Source organism: Rhincodon typus, chromosome 26 (assembly GCF_021869965.1).
Source record: "Rhincodon typus isolate 14 chromosome 26, sRhiTyp1.1, whole genome shotgun sequence".
Lineage (NCBI taxonomy): Eukaryota > Metazoa > Chordata > Chondrichthyes > Orectolobiformes > Rhincodontidae > Rhincodon > Rhincodon typus.
In genome coordinates, this window is record NC_063357.1 from 19,082,151 (window position 1) to 19,092,810 (window position 10,660).

The 10,660-nt window shown below is 41.8% G+C and overlaps 1 long non-coding RNA gene across 1 annotated transcript in view; it reads left to right on the forward strand.

The window, feature by feature from the left end:
* Window positions 1-4,507, forward strand: part of LOC125486147 — a 36,073-nt gene extending 31,566 nt beyond the window's left edge. Inside the window, exon 3 of the long non-coding RNA XR_007264829.1 lies at window positions 4,054-4,507. This is a non-coding gene — a long non-coding RNA (uncharacterized LOC125486147). The remainder of the gene's footprint in view (window positions 1-4,053) is intronic.
* Window positions 4,508-10,660: the final 6,153 nt, after the last annotated feature.

A 10,660-nucleotide genomic window follows, 5' to 3' on the forward strand; every position in this document is an offset into this window, starting at 1 on the left:
TATTTATTAACTCTTTTATATTTCTTTTTAACCAGTTATCAGTTACATTGCTTCAGAAAAAAATGCATGTATAATCTGTTCCAAATATTTCAACACATTAGATCAAAGTGAATGAAACAAAAGAAAAATGTATATTTTAGCACTGAGACAAATTAATATTCTTAAAGATTATGAATCCAGCTCAAACACACTGTCGTAACGGATGGCATGTTTAACCATTTCATTTCATAGTACAGCAACTTATTTGCAAAGATCAACATGGCATCGACTGAAATTGGAATTCAAATGCAGATCACTTGTGTATCGACTGGTTCCAGTGTCAACCTGATTCAGCCCCCTCCCACCCCAAATCTCAATGTGTAACCCTGTAAAGTTAACACGAAAAGCCTGAACCTCTACTGTGGCACTATGTGTAGATTAGTACTCTCTGAAGAGTGCTGGAAAGCATTCACAGGACCAAGTAAAACAAAACAGACCACCTAAAAACATAATGAAAATAGATAAAATTGGTTGGAAACAACATTGCAAAATTGGAAGAATAAACTAAAATGCACAAGTAGAAACATCTGCCTGGCAGGCACTTCCAGCTGTTAACAACACAAAGCATTGAAACATGAAGGGATGAAAACCTTCTGGTGGAACATTTCCCCCCAATATTATTGCGCAGGAACCAATGAAATTGGGCATGCAGAACCATTTTCTTAAAGGGACAGGGGCAGCAAACTCAGAATGCTTCAAATTGGCTCAGAATTTATTTCACCAGCAAAAGAAATTAAAATGAATTTGGTTCAGATTGATTTAAAGATGGCAAATAGCTAGTAAATTGATCATAGCAAATGTACGTGACACTTGACAGTTTTCCCATCTAAGATGCTGCAGAATGAAAGCCCAAAGTAGGTAATTTTTTTTGGGTTAAAACATGGAAAGATATTGTTAATGGAAGTTATATCAGAGCACTATGACTTGGCTGTCCTCCCTCTTAGTTGTAGACCCAATAGAGTGGGTAAGAACGATGGAGAATTAAGAATCAAGAAAATGGAACTGAATTAAACAAAGCATACCGAGAAGATCTCATAATACTGTTTCAATTTAAATCTTCAATTTGTCATTCAAAACATACAGCTTATTTGCTGTTGCCAGGGATAAATTAGTTGAAGTATCTGATTTTGATGAAAAAAAGTATTTAAGTTAAAGAAAAAGGCAAATCCTCAAGGAACGACAGTAATCTTTCATGCTGCTTAAAACAATAAACACATCACTTAGTCATAATTTTTTTTCGGAATGTGTTATCATAGTCATACTTAGAAGTTATAACATGGAAAGAAGCCATTCAGTCCAACCAGTGTATGTCAGATTTACTGAGGGCAGAAGAATTTCCTTTTTTCAAACCTAGGAAGGATTCTTTTAACAAAAGGTATTTTTGCAAAAGAACCATTGTGGAACATGGTGAGAACAATGCACCGGAACAAAAAACAGAAATGTGCCTTTTCTTTTTCATTCATGAGCAAAATTGATGAACAAATATTCTAAATAAAGTTGTCTTATATATGTTCAAACATGTTAGGAGAGGGAGAGGGGAAGATGATAGCTTGATTCTAATTTGAAAACAAATACATTATCATGCTTCTCCATCCTCATATCCCTGATCCTTTTAAACACATTTTCCCCATTTACCTATCCAGGCTACTATTGAATGTTGACTGTTTCTGCCTCAACTACTGAACCTGGAAATGAATTATATAGTTTCACAACGTACAGCATAGAGAAGTTTCCTTACTCTTTGTTATAAATTTCTAATATTTAATCTTTGAAATATGATCCTTTGTTCAAAATCAATCAAATGCTGAAACAGTTTGCTTCTAGTTGCTCTGTCCCATTTTTCAAAATTCTAAAGACTTTCTTGACTTGCATTGCTGTGACCAAACAAGTTACAATTATTTGATTCTTTCTTTGTATTATATTTCCTCATACCAGGCAGCATCCTCATGAATCTGCATTGTACCTTCTTTGAAGCTTTGATATCCTTCCTGTAGTGTGATTTCAATTGCAATATTTTAAATCAGAGTATTGCAAGTTTTTTTAGCACCTCATTATTAACTCTTGGATTCTACTTCATGTGATGAAACTAGAATTCTGTGTTTTTTTACAGCCTTATCAGCCGGACGTGCTACCATTAATATTCTCTGAAAATGCACAACCAAATCCCTCTGCTTTTGCACAGCACTGAGGCATCTTCCATTCAAAGCAAAATTGTTGTTGTTTTTATCAAAATGTGCCATATTTAATGATTTAAATAAGTCACCAGTAGCTGTAGCATAAGAATGCTATGTAAGGTAGTGCTTATTCAATTCCTGCTTCCACTTTGCTTTGCATAGATTTTCACTGGAAATGGTTTGTCACTGAGGAATAAAACCTGTCAGAGGAAGGCACTTTTCAGTACCTTTCAGTAAGCTTCTTCTTAGTGAACTGACCAAAGTACAAAGTACATTCTTCTTGTTTATATTTGGAAATCCACTTCCAGACAAGGAATGAAAGTTTGGATTTAGTAGAAACAAATGGGAGGTGAGCAAATCAAAATAGCTAAGAAAATACAACAAACATTTCTATTTTGTACTTGTCAATCTCCGAGTTGTTGCACACAAGTTGAGATGAGGTGCAGTATTAAGATCAAGGCTAGCAGCTATAGTTCAATTGTGGCATTCTCACTTAGGGGGCTTGGACACATGACACAGTCTGCTGCTCCAAGTGCAGTACAAAGGGAGAGCTGCACTGTTGGATGTGCTCTCTTTTGGGTGAATTGTTAACCTGAGACTCTGTCTGCTCACTCAACGGGCATCAAAGATCTCCAGGTACTATTTTCAAGAAGAGTGGGGGAGTTCTTCCTGGTGTCATTGTCAAAATTTATCCCTCATCCAGCATTACAAAAACACACATTGTCTGATCAATGTCACATTGCAGTTCATAGAATCTGGCTATGTGCAAATTGATTGTTACGTTTTCTATATTTCGACAGTGACTACGCTTCAAAGATAAGTTATTCACTATAAAGTGGGATGCCCTGAGGTGGTGAAATGTTTTAAAATATTTCTTTTTGTATTATATATATATACAACATGTTGAGAGAGGGAGGAAGGCAGCAGATAGCTTGAAAGAAGAGGATGGAAAGAGAAAAGTGGCTGAAAGAGAGCGCAGTCGATGTAGATAGTTTAGGGGCATGGAACAGGAGGGATAGGTGTTTCAGAAGAAATGGGGGGGGAACTAAAGGCAAGTAAGTTGTCAATGAAATGACTGAGAAATACCCTACCCTCCATCAGATCTGAATTTTCATTTGGGTGTGACTAATGGAAGTTGGGGCTTGGGAGTGGTGTTTATGGGGATGAATGAAGCAATGTTTGGTTAAGAATGGTCCATATAGTGCAATGTTTCTTTCTGGGGTTTGGGGTCTTGGACCAGTTTTGCTGTTCACTGGAAATGGTGGGAAGCCAGCTTGAAGTAGTCTACATTGTTGTGTATATGTGTGTAGTTTCTATATACCACTACCGCAATTTGTTCATCAAATGAACAGTAAGAAGAACATTTTTTTTGTTCCTGTGCTTTGTTCCCACCATGCTCTGCAATGTTACTTTTGTAAAAATACCTTTTGTTGAAAGAATCTTTCCCCGATTTGATAAAATGAAATTCTTCAGCCCTCAAATAGCTAATAGAGAGGTTTTTTTTTAGCAATTATCAGTTTGAAAGATGATTCAGTGTAAAGCAAAAACAAACACAAAGATTTAAATCTGCTTGTCTGCACCTGGCCGCACTGTCAATGTGTGAGCTTCTGTCCCCATATGCAAAGCAGGGTCTAAAACAGTGCCCATATTTTGCCTGGTAAACTTGATTTATTGTTAGCCTTTGGGGGTGGGTGTCAAATAGTGTTCAACAGATGGGCCTTCTGCTGCCTAGGTGACAGACTCATCTGCTGATTTGTGTGGCCGCTAATTTTTTCAAATTTATTTCCCTTTCCCCTATCCTGACTCATTTCTTCTGTTTATATCTTCATTCCACCCCCAGCCTTCCCCTGCAAACTACGGACGGCAGATCAAGACCTGTTTTTGCATTCGACGAAGGATCAGATAAATGGGAGCCAGCTTGCTCTGATAAGGCCTTGCTCTGGGCATTGCCTCTCTCTGAAAGCCGTTTACTATGCATAGAGTCAGGCTATCTGTGTTGCTGCACCTTGACATGAATTTATCTGCACCAGAGACGAGAGAATCCTGCAGAAATTATTGAAGTGGGATTTGATCTTGGGAGGCAAGCGTGTCAATTTTCCACCATTTTTTAATTTTTCATATGGGCTTCTGGGACTGCATACCGTTTGCATATTTCTATTAAAATCAAGAGCCATGCATATCGGTTTTTTCTATAGTTAGAAAAGACTTGCAATCTGAAATTGCATGCAGATATGTAAACTTAATTAATCTGATCACTTTAACTGCAGATACACATAAAAACTTTATTAAACAAATTTAACCATAATGTTATAAATTTTTTTTGGAAGGAAAGCTCAAGCATGTCTTTGAAACAATGTTTTATCAAGAAAGTGGTTTGCCCTGTGAAAGACTCGCAGTGATCTGAATGCAATAGTTAACTCTTTTACTGCCTAGGACTGAATAAAATTAAATTCTTGCTTCAGGTTGCTTAGAGGTCATCTTTCCAAGGCTGTTTTTGCTGGCGATGGATTGACAATTATGTTTTGTTATTTTTATGTAATTTCCAAAAATGGAATTTGTTAAGGTAGCTTTGGCACATGGCTTGTTGGTGCTCTCATGTGTATTTGCAGGGCTCCTTACAAATTGAAGAGCTAATTTCTTCCATGTTAACTGCAGAGACGTGGAGCGCTGGTGAGATGCCTGGCCTGGTCACTGATGAGAGGGAGGTAACTCTCTGCATTGGTGGTTAAGTTGTGGAATGCATTCTTCCCAGTTATCACAGTTGAAAGGAGTGTGGGAAAGGTAATTTCAATGCACACTGCTGTCAATAACACTCTCACTAGTGCACACTCAGTCGTTCTTTCTGTATGCTATTGGACAGGTTGGTTAATGCAGGAAAATCAGGAAGTTGATCAAATCCAACCTGCTTTCTCAGATCACCCAGTCGCAGAGCAGCATGGTCAGAGACACAAACAGACTCCTACCTATAAGGAGACTCAAGGAAAAGAATGAGGCCAAGGATTTATTTCCAAAGATTGGTTACACTTTCAGATGATACTACTTTATTGGCATAAATCAAAATGTGTTAAAATATAAATAAATAATAGAGTTTCATGTCTTGACTAGATCTGGGCCTGAATCTTTGCAATGCTAGCAGGACACTGCACCTTTGCCAAAATGGCACTGCAGCCTGATCCTCAAATCAGCATCTACTATTTTTGATGGAAATGGTGTTGTGGACTGGGATATGGAAAGTGTGTGGAATGTATTTCACTCATGTGCAGTTCATGAAGTTTTCTGCACTTATAATAGCGCAGTTTCCTTCAAACAGAAGCGATTTTCACCTGTCACTTTATTGAGTTATGACCCACAGGCTTTAGACCTTTAAACGAAGGGTTGAATTCTAGGAGGTTCTTAGCTGCAGTAAGGTATCGTTTGGAAGAGGTTAGTCAGCTCTTTGGGAGGTAGTCCTTTGGGATTTTGAGAATAGACATGAATGTCATATAAAATGGACAAGGTCAAGATGTCAAGTCGTTTAGTTACCCCGCCCTTTACATCTCGGCAATAAACAGCCAGATTGCTGGTGATAAAAAACAAGTGCTTCAAATTCAGTAGTTTTTGGTTGATGTAGGCATGAGGTTTTCATCCTAGGATTAGTGCTGCATGACTCTTTGCCCAGCCTATCATTATCACAGCAGGGGGCTTGTAAGTTCAAAGCTTGAAATGGTGCTCACATAGGTTAGAAAAGGATTAGCAGCATCAGAGGAGCAGGAAAGCTAAGGTTTCGAGTCTGGACCCTTCTTCAGAAATGGGGGAGGGGAAAGGGATTCTGAAATAAATAGAGAGAGAGGGGGAGGTGGATGGAAGGTGGATAAAGGAGCAGATAGTTGGGAGAAAAGACGGACGGGTCAAGGAGGCTGGGATGGAGCCAGTAAAGGTGAGTGTAGGTGGGGAGTTAGGATGGGTGTTGGTCAGTCAAGGGAAGATGGACAGGTCAAGGAGGCGGGGGTGAGGCTGGTAGGTAGGAGGTGGGGGTGGGGGTTGAGGTGACAAACTGACATAACTGTTCGCAACAAACGACTGTACCTCCTAGTCGCGAAACACTTCAACCCGCCCTACCACTCCTTGGACGACATGTCTATTCTGGGCCTCCTCCAGTGCCGCAACAATGTCATCCGAAGGTTGCAGGAACAGCACCTCATATTTCGCTTGGGAATCTGCAGCCCAATGGTATCAATGTGGACTTCACAAACTTCAAAATCTCCTCTCCCCCAACCTCATCCCAAAACCAGCCCAACTCATCCCCACCCCCAACTTCATCCCAAAACCAGCCCAACCCATCCCCACCCCCAACCTCATCCCAAAACTGGCCTAGCTCATCCCCGCCTCCTTGACCTGTCCGTCTTCCCTTGACTGACCAACACCCATCCTAACTCCCCACCTACACTCACCTTTACTAGCTCCATCTCCGCATCCTTGACCTGTCTGTCTCCTCTCCACCTATCTGCTCCTTTATCCATCTTCCATCCGCCTCCCCCTCTCTCTCTATTTATTTCAGAATCCCCTTCCACTCCCCATTTCTGATGAAGGGTCTAGGCCCGAAACGTTAGCCTTCCTGCTCCTCTGATGCTGCTTGGCCTGCTGTGTTCATTCAGGTCTACACCTTGTTATCTCAGATTCTCCAGCATCGGCAGTTCCTACTATCTTAGAAAAGGATTATCTGTCTTTGAAGTAATGCAATGAGTACAACTATTTGTCTTATTTAAAATATGAGATTAAGTGTTTGAAAGGAATGTTTGTTTTTATAAGGAATTAAATATTTGAAGGGATTTAAATTTATTTATTATTAAACTTATTTATTGAGTGGGTTCTACCAATGACAGTGTTTTGATGAAATACAGTGAAGCCTGTAAAAAGCACTTAGAACTTTACCTTATTTCATGTCAAAATTGTTCCTGAGTTCTGTGCATGTTGGAAAATAGGTAATTTGTGAGGGAGGATATAAGGTCAAAGGGTGGAGGGCATTATGTCATATGTTGAAGTTAGTTGGCATTCAGTTGGCATGGAAGATATGAGGGGCATATGGTGGGTAGAGTGTCATAGGATGGCATGGAGGGTGTAAAGGGGACTGCAGATGAATAGGGATCGTGATGTGGTAAGAGGTAGCATAGATAGGTCAAAGGGATTATGTGAAAACTTGAGGGCTGTTTTGCTTTTAATACCTTTTTTACAACCAGGACAACATTGGGGAACTTCCTCCTGAATCAGGATTCTGGAGTTGAAAATTTTGCAAATCTGCATTCCTGTCTCAGGAATGAAACTTCAGCTCCCCCATGACAGAGCACTGATTTGAATTTCCAAAGAAGTGTAGATGATGGGTAAAAAGATCAAGGAAAAGAAATACAAATATTTGTATTGAAATAAAAAAGGCAGATTTTACAAAAGTTATTTACAATAGGCAAAGACTTCCCAGTCTTTGCACAGTGTGGGCCATGGTGAGAAATTTGGGAAAATTGGGTAAGATGTCCAATGTGATTCTTCCCAATGCCTAGGTCAAAACATCTTATTTTTAACTAAGCAATGAACAATGAAATGAGATTCTTGTTAGTGAGTGGTGATAGGCCAATTTTCCAGGATAATCGCTAATTATCACCTTCATTACTACCTAACCTCACCTCATTTATATGGATTTTCTGACTCTCCTGCCCAAGGGATAGAGTCTAGATCTTGAGAGTTCCTGAGATGATAGGCAGAGCATGTATGCAGCAACTCCAACTCATCACTTACTTCTTTGGGTCTCCATCTTGGACAGCAGTTACAAATATTTCAGAGCGCACTCTATGGAGAGCAACTGCATGAAACCCCTATCTATGGACAATGGCAACATCATGGCATCCATCTGCCCACAGTCTGGTTCTGCACTTAATGCCATACCTGGGAGTGCACTGGTAGCCATCATTGAAACTCTGCTGCCAGGATAGTTTACATGCAGGATGGGCACCCAGCTCATGTTTTACCTCGGGTACATTTCAGGGCTTCCTTATTTGGTCTCTTAGCGCTCATTCACTTTGTGCCTATCTTGATGCTCACAGCATCTCTGCCTTGCCTCTTTGCTCTTTGACCCCTCAGCTAGAGCCCAATATATGTCTTTTGACGCAGACACAAAGCCAGGGAGCTAGTTGTGGTTGTTAGCAATCATTGATCAAGTTGTAGATGTGTTTCTGTGTGACACCAGGCTACATCAGTCTCACTATGTACCAGTCAATCATGGGCTAATCACACTGCATGTGGTTCAAACAGATGGCCATGTCTTAAAGCCCATGGGAAGTAGTCTTCACTCAAGTCAAGGAAGCCATCCTTCAAGCAGGGGATCCTAGCATGGAAAGTCAAGGGCAGCCTCCAATATCAGTCCAGGAACTTGGGCACAGTCATGTAGCCACTTAGGATGGTCAGGCTAAGGGACACTATGTCTCTGCAGCCTGGGATGTGGGCTATAGTCCGTTCTGTGGGTCCAGTGCAATCAGTCATCATAGAATCATAGAATCCCTACTGTGTGGTAACGTGCTATTCAGCCCATCAAGTCCACATGACCCTCCTAAGACTCACCCTCCTACCCTATCCGTGTAACCCTGCATTTCTCATGGCTTATCCACCTAGCTTGTATATCCCTGGATACTATGGGCAATTTAGCATGGCCAATCCACCTAACCTGCACATCTTTGGACTGTAGGAGGAAACCACAGCACCCAGACGAAACCAATGCAGACATGGGGAGAACATGCAGACTCCACACAGACAGTTTCCTGAAGGTGGAATTGAATCTGTGTTCCTGGTGCTGTGCCACCATGCCGCAAGTCACAGAAAGACAGTGAAGGAGATGTCCAGATATCAGTCAGGCGTTTGGTCACTCATCATTCAGGCCTGCCTGTCTACAGGAGCTACTCATTTCAAACCTTGTCCCATTAAACATTATGTAGTGCGAAGGATGGCTTGGCCCTGCACCTTGAATATTTTAGTTACAGCGAGGCAGACATTTGCACACACAGCTGATGAAGGAAAGTGAACATTTATTTACAAATGTAATAACTTATTTACAATAAATTGTTACCAGTCCCACCCATGTGCCTTTAGAAGCTTTTGTTCTTCCTTTTCGTGCCATCGGTGCAGTTCCAGTCTGTGTAGCTAGGGTGGAGGGAACCCTTCCCACAGTGGAGCCTGCTGGCCTTAGAGTTTTGGTTGGGCAACTTCAGGGACAGTTATGGATAGAGGATCCAGACATGTTAACTGTGTCCTGCCCGGAGGCAGTTTCACCCTCCTCAGATTGAGCTCCCAAAGCGCTGAAGGTGGCAAGAAGGGTGGAGGTGGAAGGCCTGGCCACCTCTAGTGTATTCTGAGAGGTGCTGGGGGCACTGTCCATATTTCTCCTCTGCCTGGTGCCACTTTGTCCCTTTGTGAAGCAGTGGCACTTGCAGTGAGTTCAAGGTCCCCCATCTCTCTCTCTCTGTTATTTGGCTGTTTGCGCTGAGCACCCAAGTCTAGAGTGACAGAGTGTAGGTCCATGTGTATATCCAGCAGACGCTATGTGTGCCGGACCTGGCAGTCCATGACAGTTACCAACCTGCCCATGGAGGCAGCCGCATGCTCACATACCTGAGGCAGCATGCTCTCCAGTGCCCCTGACAAACATGCCTTCTGCTTCTGTGCCTACTTGTAGATTTCAATGAAGTCACAAACTGCTAACACTACAGGATCCCCTCCTGTCTGGGGCTGAGCATGTGTCAGATCTCTGGCAGGCGTCTGAGTTCCAGGAAATGGGGCATTTCAAAGTTGTGCAGGCTAGATGGATTTGCCATGGTAAATGCGGGATTACGGGGATAGGGTAGGTGAGTAGATTTGAGTGGGATGCTCTTTGGAGATTGGGTGCAGACTCAATGGCCCAAATGGCCTGTCTCTGCACTGCAGGGCTTCTAAGATTCTATGATTCTTTCCCAGCCAGCTGCTGAGATGTGCCTGTGGTGTACTCATGCACATGTGCTCCCTACTCTAACTGACAGTCTCGCAGAGGTGTAAGTATCCGACTTGGTGGTGGGTGTAGGAAGCAGCTTCAATGGTACTTCTTTTTTTCCTCAGAGTTGGTGCTGTCCTCTTGACAGTGCTTGTGCTGCTGGTACTTGCAGGAGACAGAGCAGCAAATGCATTGCGGCCAAGTGGTGGAAATTGTGCCATGTTAATATAGCATTCACAGTGGGATAAATGGGAGAGTAGTAGAACAAAGGACAATGCTGCTTTCTTGGTTATTGAGACATGGACATCTCTGCATCTCTTTGGGATTAGTCCTGGTCCTCACTGGTGAGAGCGAACATCTTTTCCCCTCTTTATACGAGGTGAGGAGTCAAAGATCAGGCACCCCACCATCCATCCTGGTTCCTTTGGCCCTATTAAACTACACAATACAATACAGCACAGGA